The following is a 19532-nucleotide window of genomic DNA, read 5'->3' as shown; positions in this document are numbered from 1 at the left end:
TTTTGCCTGCAAAACATGGGTCTTTGGGCTTATCCAATACTACATTAATATGATCATTTACTTCTGTACATTGTTCGTCTAATGAATTCTACTTCTCACCGCCCTATTTCTTAGCCAGTGCCAGATTATTTTGATGAATACTGCTTTGTAATCATTTGAGATCTAGTACTGCTAAGACACCTCCCTTCATTTTTTAATTAATTCTGTTGATATTCTTGAACTTTGCTTCTTTCAAATAAATTTTACTACTACTTATTCTAGTTCTATAAAATATTTTAGTAGTTTAATTGGTTTGGCACTGAATAAGAAAATTAATTTAGTTAAAATTATTATTTTTATTATATTGCACAGCCTACCCATAAACAATTAACATGTTTCTAATTGTTTAGCTTTGACTTTATTTATGTGAAATGTGTTATAATTGTTTTCACATAGTTCCTGGAATTGTCTCAGCAAGTACACTCTCAAGTATTTTATATGATATATAGTTATTTTAAATAGAATTTCTCTTTCATGTTCTTTCTGTTGGATTTTTTAAAATGTAGATGTGATGATGATTTATGTGGGCTTATTTTATAACTTGTAATGTTCCTGAATTTCCTAATCATTTCAACTATTTATTTAGTAATTTCTAGGATTTTCTAAGTATTCCATCATATCATTTGCATGGATGATTATTTTGTTTCCTCATTTCCTATTCTAATTCACTTATTTTCTTTTTTTGTTTCTAATTGTTATACCTAGAATTTATATTAACATAGTGGCTAATAGACATGATAATAGACATTCTTAAATCTCTCCTCATTCTAATGGTATCCTTTTCCCTTTTTAGAAAATGCTTGCTAATGGTGTTAAATATATATTACTGATTTTAAGGAAAGCTCCATTTGCCCATATGCTCTCTATTGTTTTAACAGGACTATTATACTTTATGAAAAAGGTTTTTCTATATCTACTGAGATAATCATTTGATTTTTGTTGTATTTGTTGTTGATTTGGTCAATTACCTTGATAGTTTCCCTATTACATTTCTGATATGAATTTTACCTGCTTTTGTGCATGATCATGATATGGTACTGTAATCTACTCACAACTCTTTTGTTCAATTTTTTGCATCAATATTCATTTCGGAAACTGGTCTAGCGTTTTCTTTCTCTCTTCTTATTCATCCTAGTTTTGTTATCAGTACCATATTTATGTCACAAATGAATTTGGTAGAACCTTTTTTTGGTTTATTTTTCAAAATATTTAGTATTAGAAGTAATTATTATGCAAAGGTTTCCATTTGTTCAGTTTTAATTTTTAGTGAAATATTTTCTTCAGTTGCCTTTTTAAATTCCTTTTGCCTTTGGCCAATTGAATGTTTTGTTCCATGGAATTTTTTTTTTCAAAAGAGTTGTTTTCTATATTATAAAGCAGCAGTCACCAAAACCATTTGATATTGACTAAGAAATAGATTAGTTGATCAGCGGAATAGGTTAGATTCACAGGACAAAATAGTCAATAACTATAGCAATCTAGTGTTTGACAAACTGAAAGATCCCAAATTTGGGGATAAGAATTCATTATTTGCAAAAACTGCTGGGAAAACTGGAAATTAGTATAGCAAAAATTAGGCATGGACCCACACTTAACACCGTACACCAAGATAAGATCAAAATGAGTCCATGATTTAGGCATGAAGAATGAAATTATAAATAAATTAGAGGGACATAGGATAGTTTTTCTCTCAGACTTGTGAAGGAGGAAGGAATTTGTGACCAAAGAAAAATTAGAGATTATTATTGATCACAAAATAAAAAAAAATTGATTATATCAAGTTAAAAGCCTTTGTACAAACAAAACTAATGAAAACAAGATTAGAAGTAAGCAACAAACTCAGATAATAGTTTTACAGTTAAAGGTTCTGATAAAGGTCTAATTTCTCAAATATATAGAGAATTGACTCTAATTTATAAGAAATCAAGCCATTCTCCAATTGATAAATGGTCAAAGGATATGAACAGACAATTTTCAGATGATGAAATTGAAACCATTTCCATTCATATGAAAGAGAGTTCCAAATCACTATTGATTAGAGAAATGCAAATTAAGACAACTCTGAGACACCATTATACATCTGACAGATTGGCTAAAATGACAGGAAAAAATAATGATGAATGTTGGAGGGGATGTGGGAAAACTGGGACACTGATGCATTGTTGGTGGAGTTGTGGATAAATCCAACCATTCTGGAGAGCAGTTTGGAACTATGCTCAAAAAGTTATCAAACTGTGCATACCCTTTGATGCTGCAGTGTTAGTACTGGTCTTATATCCCAAAGAGATATAAAGAAGGGAAAGGGACCTGCATTTGCCAAAATGTTTGTGGCAGCCCTTTTTATAGTAGTTAGAAACTGGAAAATGAATGGATGCCCATCAAATGGAAAATGGTTTTGGGTACATTGTGGTATACGAATGTTATGGAATATTATTGTTCTGTAAGAAATGACCAGCAGGATGAATACAGAGAGGCTTGGAAAGACTTATATGAACTGATGCTGAGTGAAATGAGCAGAACCAGGCAATCATTATATACTTCAACAACAATACTGTATGAGGATGTATTCTGATGGAAGTGGATATCTTCAATAAAGAGAAGATCTAATTCAGTTCCAATTGATCAATGATTGACAGAATCTGCTACACCCAGAGAAGGAACACTGGGAAATGAGTATGAGCTGTTTTCATTTTTGTTTTTCTTCCCAGGTTATTTTTAACCTTCTGAATCCAATTCTTCCTGTGCAACAAGAGAACTGTTCACATCTGCACACATACATTGTATCTAGGATATACTACGACATATTTAACATGCATAAAACTGCCTGCCATCTAGGGGAGGGGATGGAAGGAGGGAAGACAAAAGTCAGAACACAAGTGAGTGCAAGGGATAATGTTGTAGAAAATTACCCATGCATATGTACTGTCAATAAAAAGTTATAATAATAAAAAAGATTTATTTTCTATTTCCATTTTTTCAAATTTAATTTGTAAGCAGTTATATGCTTTTTCCATTTCACTCAATCTATTTTGTAAGTTTTCTTCAGATAATTTCTGTATTTCTTTCCCCAAATCCCCTAGCAAAGTTGTCATTTCCTTTCCCCATTTTTCTTCTAACTCTCTTTTAGGATACTTTTTTGAATTCTTTGAAGAGAGCCTTGTGAGATGGAAACCAATTCATATTATCCTTTGGGGGCTTCATCTGGAGATGATCTGCTTTTAGTGTCCTCATTGTTTGAAATATGTTCTTCTCTTACTCCATAAAAACTAGCTCTGGTCAGAGTCCTTTTTGCTTTTTTGTTCATTTTTTAAAAGATTGAGGTCTGCTTTTAAGGCAAAGGGGAGATTGTCCAAACTTCTTCTACAGGCAACAGTGGCTGTGCTAGGTTAGTGCTGACTAACATCTGGTTTTGGGTGAGTGTGGCCAGGTCTCATGATATTCAGGAGTTTAGGGGTTCACTATTTACCTTTTGCATTTGTGTTGGATGTCTTACACCTAATGTACTGATCTACTGGCTTGCAACCAGCACAGAGTAGCCAGTAACATTGTAGATTCCTGCCAGTAGATTCCCCAGCATGGAGGAAACCACACTGCCTTAGGTCTCTGCACTGCCTGTACTTAACTTACCTCCCTCCATGCCTGATTGAAACAGACCTTTTCTGAATATCTTCCAAATTATCTTCTACTAGAAATTTGTTACATTCCAAATATTTGGGGGCTCTGTCACTCCAAAACCAGTTCAGAGGCTTGATTTGCTGTTAATTTGAGGGAAATCTGAGAGAACTCAAAAAAAGACATGTCTCCTCTCTGCCATCTTGGCTATGTCACCCATGGACAACTATTTTCAACATATTTCCATACTGTAAAAGGATCAGAGCAAAATCAGAACAAAAGGGAAAAACTGTGTGAGAGAAAAAAGAAGCAAACAAAAAGTGAAAATAGTATGCTTTGATCCACATTCATTCTCCATAGTTCTTTTTCTGGATACTGATGATATTTTCCATCTGCAGTCTATTCAATTTATCTTGGATCAGTAATACTGAAAAGAGGTAAATTTATGATAGTTGATCATCACATAATCTTGTTACTGTGTACCATGTTCTGGTTCCTCAACATCAGTTCATGCATATCTTTCCAGGCTTTTTTCTAAAATTAATCTGCTCATCATTTCTTAAAAAATAATAATATTCCATTACATTCAAATACCACATCTTATTCAGCCATTTCCCAATTGATGAGCATCCCTTAAATTTTCAATTCCTTGTCATCAGAAAAAGAAGAATTAACATGTTTAAGTGGTGATATTTCTACTTTTGAGAGTAATTTGGAAAGCAAGGATTTCACATCAGTTAATACATAATAAATTATTTGATGTTATTCATTGGAAGGAAAAATACTGAATTGAAAACTTAAAATCTTTGATGATAAATGAAAGGAAAAGATGCATTGGAAAAGGCCTTGGTGATGGGAAAGATTGAAAACAAAAAGAGAAGGAACAGAAGAGAATTAGAGGGATAGATGGTATTATGGTAGGAAGGAACATGAGCTTGGAAAGACTTTGAGAGATAGTTAAGGATAAAAGAGCCTGATGTGTAATTATCCATGAAGTTACAAAGTCACAAAGATTCAGATACAACTGAATGAATAAATACAACAATCCTCAAGCATTAGATTCAAGTGCTAATGGTTTTCAATGTTTATTTGCAGGTATGTTTTTTAATGACCTCATCACATATGCTTCATACAGTTCATTTTCTTTTTAGCAAGGGCCCAGCAAATACATAATTATAATTTATAATTATATAATATATAATTATAATTTCAAATAAGTTCTTGACAACCTCAATCATTTTAATATAAATTTCTAGCAATGGATCATACCTGTCTAAAGAGAGTTTACATCTTATTCAGGCAAAGAGTCAAAGACAATATCTTGTCAGGCCTTCAATCACATAATGGTAAACAGCTGGTGATGCATAACCATTATACACATTTTAAACCATAACCACATTCTCCCCAATTTTATTAAGGCATTTTGAAAGCAAATCAAGATATTTTTATAGTCAAAATTTTGTGAGCATGTGGAAATTTGGCCAAAAATAGAATAAAATGATACTATAATTTCAAATGAGGGGTATGGTTATGCACCACCAGATGTTTATAGTTTACTGATTGAGCATCTACTTGACAAGGAATCATTACTGCCTCTCTAAGAAGGATCAAGCGTGTTACGTTTCATTTTAGCACTGGTAGAAGCCAGGTGAAATTATTTAAAGTTGTATGACTAAACTAATTTGGCCCCCTCCTCTCTTCTATATATACCTCTCTCTGTGTCTCTCTGTCTCTCTTTCTCTCTCTCTCTCTCTCACACACACACACACACACACACACACACACACACACACATACAGACAAGGGTCATGATTTTACCCTTGCATTGAGAATATAATTGTTTAACAGAAATGAAACTATTATTTCTGTGAATTTTATAAATCTTTATTTAAAATGTTATCATGATCCTTTTATCATGAAACCTTTGTAGGTTCTATCATCACATGATCTTTCAAATTTTTGAAAGATTCCCTCCTCCTAAAATATATGCTTTTATTGACTTCTGGTAAGATTGCAGAGTAAGTTTTGATGTATAAACCAATTTCCCCTTCATCTCAAAAATTGAAAAATGCTCTAAAGCAAGGAAAAATGGGAGAATAAATGAAATAAAGTCTTAAAAAGAAATCCTTCTGATGAATCAGAAGAATTTTTTAATAAATTGGTAAAAACAAAGAGGGTCTCTAATATTATAAGGAAATATTTAGAGTAAATAAAAAGATAACATCTACAGAGAAAGAGAACAAATCTCGTATTAAAATCATTAGTTTCCCAGAAGTGAAAAATCAGAACATATAACAAACCAATGAACAAATTAACATTGGTATAGATCAGAAGCTCAGTGATATAATAAAAGGAATATTTATTGAGAACAATTTAAATCCTAACTGAAAGCTCTCACTTTGCCTTTTAAAGAAAGATTTGAAAAGACACACAGAATTAATAGTTTATAATAAATTAAAAACTGTAGTAAAATTGTAGTTGCTTAGACAGTGAAAATAGCTGAGAGAATACAAAAATGCAAAAACATAATAAAAATAGTAAGAAAAGTAAAAAAAAAATAGATAAATGCTTAATGTTTCTATAAACCAAAATCTCTATCCTTGAAAGATCAGCTGGTTAACTTGAGGCTCTTTTGTCTTCAAAGGTAAGGGGAAGTAAAAGGAAAACAAAGCTTTTTAACAAGTTATAAATTATGGAGTCAAAGAAAATATTTTCAAAAATGCCAGATAATTAACTTCTTCAAAGAACTTTAGTTCCACAATAGCATCCAAGAAAAGACTGACTTGTTATAATAAAGAAACCATGTTAAATAACTGCCACTAAATAAAAATGAGCATTTCAAAGATGTATATATCTTTATGTAAGGAATACTACTTTCATTAGAATCAGGAACTTATAATTATTCTTCTTGGGAAAACTAGGTATAATAATTGATTTTTAAATAGTCTCAGTGAAAAAAATTTAATAAAAATATACAAAAAGAAATAGTACGTGAAAAGGAGATAATGAAAAGACAAAACTAATTTCAATTTTGTCTAAGGGTCACTTATGGGTCAAAGGTGCAACAGCTATGAGATAGTTTCTTTTTTAATGTTTTTTTTTTATTAATAGCTTTTTTTATTTAGAGGTTATATGCACAGGTAATTTTACAGCATTGACAATTGCCAAACCCTTTGTTCTAATTTTTCCCCTCCTTCCCCCCACCCCCTCCTCTAGATGGCAGGATGACCAATACATATTAAATATGTTAAAGTATAAATTAAATACAAAATAAGTATACATGCTCAAACCGTTATTTTGGTATATAAAAAGAACCAGACTCTGAAATAGTGTACAATTAGCTTGTGAAGGAAATCAAAAATGCAGGTGGACAAAAATATAGGGATTGAAAATTCTATGTAATGGTTCTTAGTCATCTCCCAGAGTTCTTTCGCTGGATGTAGCTGGTTCAGTTCATTACTGCTCCATTGGAACTGATTTGGTTCATCTCATTGCTGAAGATGGCCAGGTCCATCAGAATTGATCATCAAATAGTATTGTTGTTTAAGTATATAATGATCTCCTGGTCCTGCTCATTTCACTCAACATCAGTTCATGTAAGTCTTTCCAGGCCTTTCTGAAATCATCCTGTTGGTCATTTCTTACTAACAATAATATTCTATGAGATAGTTTCTTGAAGAATACCCAGAGAGAATTGTCCTAGAGTATAGAAGACAGAGAGATTATTGACTGAGGTCTTTTTTTAAAAAAATTGGAATGTTATATTTGAAACTCATTACAACAAAAGTTTGATGTGGTGGCATTTATTGTAGAGCACAATTTTAATTAGGATGAATATGGGTAAACACCTCCCCACATACACATACACACATACACTATGACAAATACCAAGCAAAGTTTAATTCAATTGAGCAAGGAGGGAAGATGGATATATTTGTGTCAGATAGTAGAAACAAGAAAACTGTTTAAGTAAAACAAGCTCTTCTAATATGTCATAGCTACTTTGATTCTATTTAACCATATTTAGATATAATGCCACTTGTAGTTTTATTTTATTCCATTAAAATTTAATTAAATAGTGGAAGAACTCAGAAACAATAATTGCAAATCTAAATGATCAATCGTAGATTTCGTCAAAATATATTTTTTTACAATGCACTTGATTGAGTGATCATTATGTTTTCAGTCTTGTTTTAAGTTGTTGTGTTTTTTTAAATCATTAAGAATTCATTTTTCTTCCTCTCACTCTCCACCAAAAAAAAAAAAAAGGAAAAAACTCGAGGAAAATAGAAAAAAAAAAATACTGGAAACAAATAAGCATATTGAAGCAAAAAAATTCCAAAATGGCCTGTCTAAAATACATGTTCCATTAAGCATATTAGTCTAATATCTCTTTACAAGACATTGATTGCTGTCTTAATAAATGATCTGGTATGATAATTGTACATTGGGTTGAACAAATTTTTAGATCTTTTTGTTTATTTTTGCAATTTTGATATTATGATTTAAATTGCTGTCCTAATTTTACAAATTTCTCTCTATATTAATTCACACCAGTTATACCTAAAACCACTTCTTCCATCATTGCTTTTAGCAAAATAATACTGTTAAAATAACATTTCCTAATTTGTCTAGTCATTCCTCAATTTTTTTTTCATTTTTAGTTTATTAGTTCATTAATACTATAAAAGAGTTGCTAACAGAACAAAGCATAACTAGTTCTCTCCCTCCCCCCCCCTCTCTGTCTCTCTGTCTCTCTCTTCCTCTCTTTCTATCTCTCTATCTCACTATCTCTTTCAGTTTATGTGTGTATGTATGTATGTGTGTGTATAGATCTACCTCTATGTCTGCATCTCTACCCCTATGTGTAAAATTGATTCTTTTTTGTCTCTTCATCTATTGTGGTTATAGACCGAGTAGTGTTATTCTGGGATTAAATGAAAGGCAATATCTAGTAACTTTTTGAATATAGTTCCAAATTACTTTCCAGACTAATCATTCCAAATTTACAATGTTATAATTTAGTTTACATAAAGAATAATTTAAGAAAAATGGAGGGTAGTATGATGGAAAGATCTCTAAATCCAGGAAAGAATTGAATTGCAACTTATTCATTTTTAAGCTTTATGCATCTAAATTTCCTCAGTGTACATATGCTAAATTCCTTCATCACTGAGATACTAGAAACTGTCTAAAGTACAATGTTGCCAGCAATACTCATGCTGATCATTGAATAAAATGTATTCCATTTTATCACCACTTCTAACTCAGGAAAACTTCTATTTCCTTTTATGAATAAAACATGATTCTTGCCTTCTTCAACTAATCTTTCCAAAGGAATCTTTCCCTTATCCTTAATTTCTTCTCTTTATCTCTTTTCTGCATATCCAAAAGCCAACAAGGAAGAGTGCAGAGATAAAACTAACAGCAATGACAACAATTCTCCTTTTAAACATGATTGGGCAGAAATATAACCATTATCATTCCTTCCTTCTCTTTTGAAATTTTTGTTATACATTCCATTCTCTCCAAATAGTGTTTCAATCATGAAGAAATCTGTATTTTCATCTACATAATATTTATTCAACTGTTTCCTCCTTTTCTCCAAATAAATATTTTAGCCTCTTTTGAAATTTACTCAATGATGGACTTTTTATCATTTAGTGGTCCTAAAAAGTGAGAGTAAATAGAAGATAAAATAACAAAGATGATCTTTGCATCACAGAATCAGGAAAATATTCATTTAAATGCTTATTTTTTTCTCAGTAGCTATATTTATTTAACTTTATCATTCTTTATTTGGTATCTATATAATCAAATCACGTAACTCATAACCAAAGAAACTTTTAGATTCTTTTGAAGAAATTTCTCAAAGTGTGTCTTTTTGCCTCTTTTTTCTTCAATGATTAGGCTCAGCAATCATTTTGTTTCCTAGACTCCACTCACAGAGCCACCACTTGATGTCATTATCAATTCTCTCCTGGCTTATCATAGTGTTCTACTAGCTGATCTCATAATTCCAGGTCTCTCCTCTCTTCGATTTCTCCATTATACAACTGACAAATATGTGTTTTATAACAATTCTGATTATATCATCTCCCTATTCAAAAGTCTTCTAACAAAACTAGGAGAAAATTTAAATGTCTTTAATATTTAAATGCTGTATTATTGTCTTCTTTCACTTTTCCTGGAGTATTATACATTGTTTCATTTTATATACTCTAAAGTAAGTAACCAGTCAACTAATTCCTCATATATAATATTAAAGTACTTTTCTCTGCATTTGCACAAGCTGTCTTTAATACCTATAATAAAATCATTGCTTATTAGCATATTTGAAATCTCTAGTTCCTTGTAATGCTCACCTTAAATGCTATTACTTCCTTTTCTTATTACTTATTCTTATTACTTCTCTCATTTCTGACTTCTGAAATTACATTATGTATATAGATAAATCGAATTTATCTGCCTTATGAGAGGAGCAACACTTCCACTTTTTTTGTTCAGAGATCCAGAACATTTTGCTGTTTCTTCACAAATAGCAGGCATTTTGATTGATTGCTTTGATGTGACTTCAGGATGTGAATCTTAATACAGCTATTGCTTTTTTTCATATTTTATATCTTAACTTATTTACCTACAACATAGTCTTGAATTTTTAGTAGTGCTTTTCTTTGACTTGTGATTTTTTTTTCATTTAGCATATTAAAATATTTGTTCTCTGTCATTTGCTTGGGGGCTGATTGATTCGGAGCTAATTCTCAGCTCCAGCCCAGACCATGGAGCAGGAAATTGAAGGACGCCCATGTTATGACCATACTGAGTGTAGTCTTTGGTGTGCATCTGAGCAGCATGGATGAAGAAGAGGAGGTGGTGTTCCCCTTTTCTCCTCCCCCCAAGAAGGAAATCAAGCTGGAACGCATGGAGGAAGATCTTCCTGAGAACAAGAAGCAAGTTCTGAAAGAACAAGAGGGAGGAAATGGTGCCTACAAGAAGAGGGGCTTTGCCAATTCCTTGAAACATTATGACCACGTCAGGGACTTTGACCCCATAAACATGTGGTAACCTACCTTACCAATCAGGTAGCCGTGTACTTTGAACAAGGAGACTACAATAAGTGCAGAGAACTCTGTAAGGAAGCCATGGAGCTGGGAAGAGAGAATTGAGGACTATCAGCAGATTGCAAAAGTTTATGCCCAAATTGGCAACTCTTACTTCAAAGAGGAAAAATACAAGGAAACCATCAACTTCTATAACAAGTCCCTAACCCAGCACAGGACCTCAGATGTCCTCAAGAAATGCTAGCAGGCTGAGAAAATCCTAAAGAAGCAGGAGAGGCTGGTTTAAATCAACCCATACCTGACCTTGGAGGAGAAGAGCAGAGGCAATGAGTGTTTCCAAAAAGAAACTACCCTCAGGCCATGAAGCATTACACAGAAGCCATCAAGAGGAACCCCAAGGAGCCAAACTGTATCTGGAGATCTCTTAAGCAGCCTTTGTTTCAGCAGAGTAATCACCACAAGAATGGCCAGGTGTTAAAGTCCAAATACTTTATCGTCTCCTTGCCATGGTGGCATAAGATGGAGTGAATTTCTCTCCTTGGCTTGGGGAGCTTGAGTTCCTGCCTCCAGTCCTCTGTCTTCTCCGAGTCTGACCCTGACTGAGTTTGTCTTAACTTAAATGCTCTATTATAATTAGATCATTTACAGTATACTGAGTATAAACCAATCATTACATCACTAGGGAACCATTATTTGTTGTAAGATTAAATCAATCAAAAATGAATTTGGAAAACTATTAATCAACATGCTAAACCAGATAACCATTGTCTCATCAATTGCACTTAGTTAGCACCTTGTAAGAATTCTTGTTTCAAGCACAGAGTTCTGGTTCATAACACAAAACTGTACAGTAAACACACAGTTTGTTACACCAAGCTTCTGGAGTTCCAGTTGGTGCTCAAGGACTGAGAAGAATGCATCCAGCCAAAGCTGATCTTCAAAAAGCAGCTGCTCTCAAAGCCATGAAGGACTACACAAAGGCAATGGACTTCTAGCAAAAGATGACCAACAGCTACCAGTGCTGTGTGATAAGCAAGTACAACCATCAGGACAATCCCAAGGACATAAAGCAGTGAGCCATGGCTGATCCCGAGGTGCAGCAGATGATGAGTGACCCAGCCATAGGTTGATCCTGTAGCAGACGCAGAAGGACCCACAGGAGCTCAGCAAGCACTTAAAGAACCCTGTAATCACCCAGAAGATATAGAAGCTGATGAACATGGGTCTTATCACAATTCAATGATGACTTGGGGAGCCTCTGTCCCTCCCCCATTTTCTATGCAAAGAGAAGCTGGGACCACAGACAGAACAGAGAAGGGGACTGAAGAGACCCCCACCTTGTCTCTATATTTATACATATACATGTACATACATACATACACACACACACACACACACACATATATATATATATATATATATGTATATATATATATACATATATATATATATATATATATATATAGAGAGAGAGAGAGAGAGAGGGAGAGAGAGAGAGAGAGAGAAAGAAAGAGAAAGAGAGAGAACACAGACTTCCATCCCCCACCATGCTGCCACCTGGCAGCTGCCCAGCACATGCAAATTCTCTTCACTGCTTCCCCTTTCAGCTTTGCCCCCTCTCCCCAGGCTCTGTCCCAGCCTCTCGCTTCCCCATTTAGTTGGTTTTGTTTTTTATTTGGGGCAGTGGACTTGTCCAGAGCTCTCCAGTGGCTCCTGCTGCCCCTTCTCATTGTTAAGCCCACACCCCCATTACCTCCAAATAAAAAAAGCCAATTGACATGGTTATGGGTTATGGGTTAAAAAAAAAAAAACAAACAAAGAAACAACAACAATAACAAAATTATATTGTTTGATCACAAATTCCCCAGATTAGTTGAAGTTGAGTTTCAATTTCTTCTAGATTCTCCTGCTCTATATTTACCTTCACTTTCTAATATTTATGGAAAATTTTCTAATGATTTGCTTAAAATGTGATATTTAACTTCCAAGTATTCACAGACAACAGTGAGTTGCAAAGCCAAAATTCTACTTCATACCTTCTGACTCTAAAGGCAATAATTTTTTCACTAAAATAACACTTTGACTCTCTGAAAACATTTCTCTAAAAAAAAATTCCAGAATCTTAGGATTATGAATTTAAATATGAAACAAACTTTATACATCTTCTAGTCTGTTGATTATTGAAATTTCTTCTCATTAATCCTTTACATTTCTAAAAAAAATAATTAGAACACTAATAAGCTATTGTTTATTGGCACATTTCTTTTTTTCTTTCTGAAGCAATTGGGGTTAAGTGACTTGTCTAGGGTCACACAGCTAGGAATTGTTAAGTGTCTGAGGTCAGATTTGAACTCAGGTCTTGCTGACTTCAGAGCTGGTGTTCTATTCACTCCTCCTACTAGCTGCTTCTATTGGTTCAGTTCTTAAAGGGACTCATATCTATTGAAACAAGTACATTAGAAATTAAAGCATTTAAAATTATTATAAAAAGAGTTTGGTCTTCCTGACTCCCTTCAAGTGATTCGGGTATCTCCAGGACTCTCTAGACTACAGTTTGAGAATTTCTTCTTTTCTCAAAGCTTTTCATTTTATATGCAATTTAATATGATTGGGGAACAGTTTACTGAATTGTCCGAAGTCACAAAAGTAGTAAGAGGCAGAACTAAGGTTACTTTCTCCAAATATTTTGTCTTACAACTATGTCATTTTTGAGAACTCTAATCACTACAATCATAGGACAATAGGTGAAGAGTATCATGGAATATTAGAGGCCAGCTATTTTATGCAATAAGAAATTGAAATCCAGAAAGGTTGAGTTACCTTTGATCACATAGCTAGTTAATATTGGAGATAAGAATTGAACTTGGGTATCAGATAACATACTGGATTAAGAGGTAGAATCCTGCAATATATTACTTATAAAAAATTCATTAAAGCAGAGTAATGCATACAGAGTGAAGGTAAAAGACTGGATCAGAATCTATTATGCTTCAGGTGAAGTAAAAAAAATAAAGAGGTAGCTATTCTGATCTCAGAGCAAGCAAAAGCAAAAATAGATCTAATTAAAGAGAAACATCTTGTTAAACATCACTATATATGAAGTAATATCAGTATTGAACTTGTATGCACCAATTAGCATAGCACCCAAATTTCTAATCCAAATGTTAAGAGAGCTGCAAATATATGAGTAGGGGATGTCAACCTCTTTCTACATTTCTACATAAAATGAACCAAAAAAGAAATATGAAATGAGTTAAGGAGATGAAGAGAATTTCAGAAAATTTAGATATGATAGACCTTTGGAGAAAAATGAATGGGGACAGAAAGGAATATAATTTTTTTTCTTAGCAATACATGGAACCTACACAAAAATTGACCAGGTATTAGAGCATAAAACATTAAAGCCAAATGCAGAGATAGTAAATGCACCTTTTTTAGATCATGCTGCAATAAGAATTACATGTAATAAAGAATCAAAAAAATAAAAAGTTATTGGAAACTAAAAAAAAATTCTAATCCTAAAAAATGAATGGGTGAAATAATAAATCATAGAAACAGTTGATAATTTCATCCAAGAGAATGACAATAATGAGATAATATACCAAAAGTTATGGGATGCAGCCAAAGCAGTTCTTAGAAGAAGTTTAATACTTTGATGCTTACTTGACTAAGATAGAGAAAGAGAAGATTCATATGGTGGGTATGCAACTAAAATAGGTAGGAAAATAAGCAAACAAATTATCCCTCCCAATTTAATATCAAATTTGCACTTTTGAAAATATAAGGAGAGCTTAATAAAATTGAAACAAAGGAAACTATTGAACTAATAAAACTGAGTTGGTTTTATGAAAAAAACAACAACAATGAAATAGATAGTCATTTTAATTTGATTAGAAAAGGGAAAGAAGCAAATCAAATTATTAGTATCAAAAATGAAAAAGTGGACTTTCCACCAATGAAGAGAAAATTGGAATAATGAGAGGTATTTTGCTCTACTGCATGCCAATAAATCTGATAATCTCAGTAAAAGATATGTAAAATTACAAAAATATAGATTGCCCAGATTTAACAGAGGAGAGCATAAATTACTTAAATGGTCCCACTTTAGAGGGAAAAAAAAATGAGCAAGGCATTAATCAGCTTCCTAAGAAAATAAAAAAAAAAAGAAAATATCGCCAGGGCTAGATGGATTTATAAGTGAATTCTAGCAAACATTTAAAGAATAGTTAATTCAATACTATGCCAACTATTTGGAATAATAGGAACAGAAGGAGTCCAATCAAATTTTTTTTTGACACAGATATGGCTGCATTGGATTTGTTTTCCTAATGGATATATTGCAAAAAATTTAAATAAAATATTAGCAAAGATATTACAGCAAGTTTTCCCCAGGATAATATACAATGATCAAATAGGGGTTATACCAGGAATGCAGGGCTAGTTCAATATTAGGAAAACTATTGGAACAGTTGACTATAACAATAAGTAAACTAACAGAAATCATGTGATTATCTCAATAGATGCAGAAAAAGCATTTGATAAAACCCAACACCCATTCCTATTAAAAATACAAGAGAATATAGGAGTAAGTGGAGTTTTCCTTAAAATGATCAATAATGTGAGCAAATTAGTAAGCAAATTAGAAGAATAAAGGATAGTTTGTCTCTCAGATCTGTGGAGAAGAAAGGAATACATGATTCAAGAACCAGAGTATAATATGAAATGAAAAATGGATAAATGTGGTTATATTAAATTTTTAAAAAAAGATTTTGTACAAACAAATCCAATGCAGCCAACATTAGAATGAAGCAGAAAACTGGGAGAACATATTCATATCTAAGTGTTCTGATAAAGGCCTCATTTCTAAAATATATAGAGAATTCACTTAAATTTACAAGAACACAAGCCAATCTCCAATTGATAAACAGTCAAAAGGATATGAATAGACAATTTCCAGATGAATAAATTAAAACCTACACTATGACGAGGTATGATTTATATCAGTAATGCAGGGTTGCTTCAATATTAAGAAAATTATTAGCATAATTGATGTCAATAACCAAACTAACAAAAAACATGTGATTATCTCAATAGATGCAGAAAAAATCATTTGACAAAATCCAACACCCATTGTTATTAAAAACACTAGAGAGCATAGGAATAAATGGACTTTTCCTTAAAATAATCAATAGCATCTATTTAAAACCGTCAGCAAGCATCACATATAATGAAGACAAAATAATACCATTCCCAATAAGATCAGGGGAGAAATAAAGTTGCCCACTACCACCAATACTATTCAGTTTTGTTATTAGAAAAGTTATCTTTGTCAATAAGAGAAGAAAAAGAAATTAAAGAAATTAGAGTAGGTAATGAAAAAAAATTATCATTCTTTGCAGATGATATGAAAGTATGCCTAGAAAATTCTAGAAAATCAACTAAAAAAACTACTAGAAACAATTCACATCTTTAGCAAAATTGCCAGATATAAAATAAAACTACAAAATTTTTTAGCATTTTTTATATATTGCCAAAAAAATCCAATAGCAAGAGATAAACAAAGAAAAATTCCCTTCAAAATAACTAATGATAATATAAAATATTTGGGAGTCCATCTGCCAAGCCAAAGTCAGTAACTATAGGAAAACACTACAAAACACTTTCCACACACACACCAAAAATTTAGAACTAATCAACAGTAAAAAAAAAAAAATCAAGTGTTCATGGGTAGGGTAAGTGAATATAATAAAATTCAACCTAATTTACAACCTAAATTAATGTATTTATTCAGTGACATCCCAATCAAACTTCCCCAAAAATATTTTACAAATCTAGAAAAAAACAATGGCTAAGTTCATCTGTAAGAACAAAAGGTCAAGAATTTCAAAGGAGCTAATGAAGAAAAAAATGCTAATGAAAGTGGCCTATCTGTACCAGAACTAAAACTATATTATAAAGCAGTGGTCATCAAAACCATTTGGTATTGGCTAAAAAACAGAGTAGTCAATCAGTGGAATAGGTTAGGCACACAGGACAACATAGTTAATGACTATATTAATCTAGTATTTGAAACCAAAATATCCCACCTTTTCGGATTAAAAACACATTATTTGACAAAAATTGCTGGGAAAATTGGAAACTAATGTGGCAGAAAGTAAGCATTTACATACACCTCACAATCTAGATCAAGATAAGATTAAAATGAGTCATGATTTAGAAATAAAGAGTGATATTATTAGCAAATTAGAAGAATAAAGGATAATTTATCTCTCAGATCTGTGGAGAAAGAAGAATTTGTGGCCAAAGAAGAACTGAAATTCATTATTGAACAAAAAAATTGATAATTTTGACTTTATTAAGTTAAAATATGTTTGTACAAACAAAACTAATGCAGACAAGATTAGAAGAAAAGCAATAAACTGGGAAAACATTTTATATTCAAAGATTTTAATGAAAGCCTCATTTCTAAAATATATAATTCACTCAAATTAATAAGAATTTAAGCAATTCTCCAATTGATAAATGGTCAAAGAATATAACAACCATGTTCAGATGAAGAAATTGAAACAATTTCTAGGCATATGCAAAGGTTTTCTAAATCACTAATCAGCAGAGAAATGAAAATTAAGACAACTCTGAGGTATGACTACATACCTCACAAATAGGCTAAGATGACAGGAAAAGATAATGATGGATATTGGAGGAGATATGGGGAAACTGGTACACTAATACATTGTTGGTGGATCTGTCAACCATTCTGGAGAGAATTTGGACCCATGCTCAAAGAGTAATCAAACTCTGAATACTCTTTGAACCAGGAATGTTTCTACTAGGATTATATCTCAAAGAGATCTTAAAGAAGTGAAAGGAACCTATGTATGCAAAAATATTTGTGGCAGTTCTTTTTATAGTGGCAAGAAACTGGAAAATGAGTGGATACCCATTAATTGTAGAATGGCTGAATAAGATGTAGTACATGAATGTGATGTAACATCATTATTCTATAAGAAATGATCAGCAGACTTCCAGGGGCAGAGCCAAAATGGCAGAGAGTACACACACTTTTCTTTCTAGCCATCTGCTACAACTCTTACACTAATTAGCAGGTCCAGCTTCTTCTTCTTCTTCTTCTTTTTTTTTTTTTTTTTTTTTTTTTGTTTTGTTTTGTTTTTAAATAACTTTTTATTGACAGAACCCATGCCAGGGTAATTTTTTACAACATTATCCCTTGCACTCACTTCTGTTCCAATTTTTCCCCTCCCTCTCATCACCCCGTCCCCCAGATGGCAAGCAGTCCTATACATGTTAAATAGGTTGCAGTAGATCTTGGATACAATATATATGTGCAGAACTGAACAGTTCTCTTGTTGCTCAGGGAGAATTGGATTTAGAAGGTATAAATAACCCGGGAAGAAGAACAAAAATGCAAGCAGTTTACATTCATTTCCTAGTGTTCTTTCTTTGGGTGTAGCTGCTTCTGTCCATCCTTGATCAATTGAAACTAAGTTAGATCTTCTCTTTGTCAAAGAAATCCACTTCCATCAGAATACATCCTCATACAGTATCGTTGTTGAGGTATATAATGATCTCCTGGTTCTGCTCATTTCACTCAGCATCAGTTCATGTAAGTCTCGCCAATCCTCTCTGTATTCATCCTGCTGGTCGTTTCTTACAGAACAATAATATTCCATAACATTCATATACCACAATTTACTCAACCATTCTCCAATTGATGGGCATCCATTCATTTTCCAGCTTCTAGCCACTACAAACAGGGCTGCCACAAACATTTTGGCACATACAGGTCCCTTTCCCTTCTTTAGTATCTCTTTGGGGTATAAGCCCAGTAGAAACACTGCTGGATCAAAGGGTATGCACAGTTTGATAACTTTTTGAGCATAGTTCCAAATTGCTCTCCAGAATGGCTGGATGTGTTCACAATTCCACCAACAATGTATCAGTGTCCCTGTTTTCCCACATCCCCTTCAACATTCCGTGTTATCTTTCTCTGTCATTCTAGCCAATCTGACAGGTGTGTAGTGGTATCTCAGAGTTGTCTTAATTTGCATTTCTCTGATCAATAGTGATTTGGAACACTCTTTCATATGAGTGGTAATAGTTTCAATTTCATCATCTGAAAATTGTCTGTTCATATCCTTTGACCATTTATCAATTGGAGAATGGCTTGATTTCTTATAAATTAAAGTCAATTCTCTATATATTTTGGAAATGAGTCCTTTATCAGAACCTTTGGCTGTAAAAATGTTTTCCCCGTTTTTTGTTTCCCTTCTAATCTTGCCTGCATTAGTTTTGTTTGTACAAAAACGTTTCAATTTGATATAATCAAAATTTTCTATTTTGTAGTCAATAGTGATCTCTAGTTCTTCTTTGGTCATAAATTCCTTCCTCTTCCACAGGTCTGAGAGGTAAACTATCCTATGCTCTTCCAATTTATTTATAATCTCATTCTTTATGCCTAGATCATGAACCCATTTTGACCTTATCTTGGTGTACGGTGTTAAGTGTGGGCCAATGTCTAATTTCTGCCATACTAATTTCTAATTTTCCCAGCAATTTTTGTCAAATAATGCATTTTTATCCCAAAAACTGGGGTCTTTGGGTTTGTCAAACACTAGATAATTAAAGTTATTGGCTGTTTTGTCCTTTGAACCTAACCTATTCCATTGATCAGCTAGTCTATTTCTTAGCCAATACCAGATGGTTTTAGTAACCGCTGCTTTATAATATAATTTTAGATCCGGTACAGCTAGGCCACTTTCATTTGATTTTTTTTTTCATTAATTCCCTTGAAATTCTTGA

The 19532-nt window shown here is 32.7% G+C and overlaps 1 pseudogene; it reads left to right on the top strand.

The window, feature by feature from the left end:
• LOC100916260 overlaps positions 1-11955 on the top strand; it is an 88903-nt pseudogene extending 76948 nt beyond the window's left edge.
• The last annotated feature ends 7577 nt before the right edge of the window (positions 11956-19532 follow it).

This window comes from Sarcophilus harrisii, chromosome 2 (assembly GCF_902635505.1).
Source record: "Sarcophilus harrisii chromosome 2, mSarHar1.11, whole genome shotgun sequence".
In the NCBI taxonomy this organism is placed as follows: domain Eukaryota; kingdom Metazoa; phylum Chordata; class Mammalia; order Dasyuromorphia; family Dasyuridae; genus Sarcophilus; species Sarcophilus harrisii.
The sequence above is the reverse complement of the archived record's forward strand: the minus strand, read 5'-3'. Positions and strand labels throughout refer to the sequence as shown.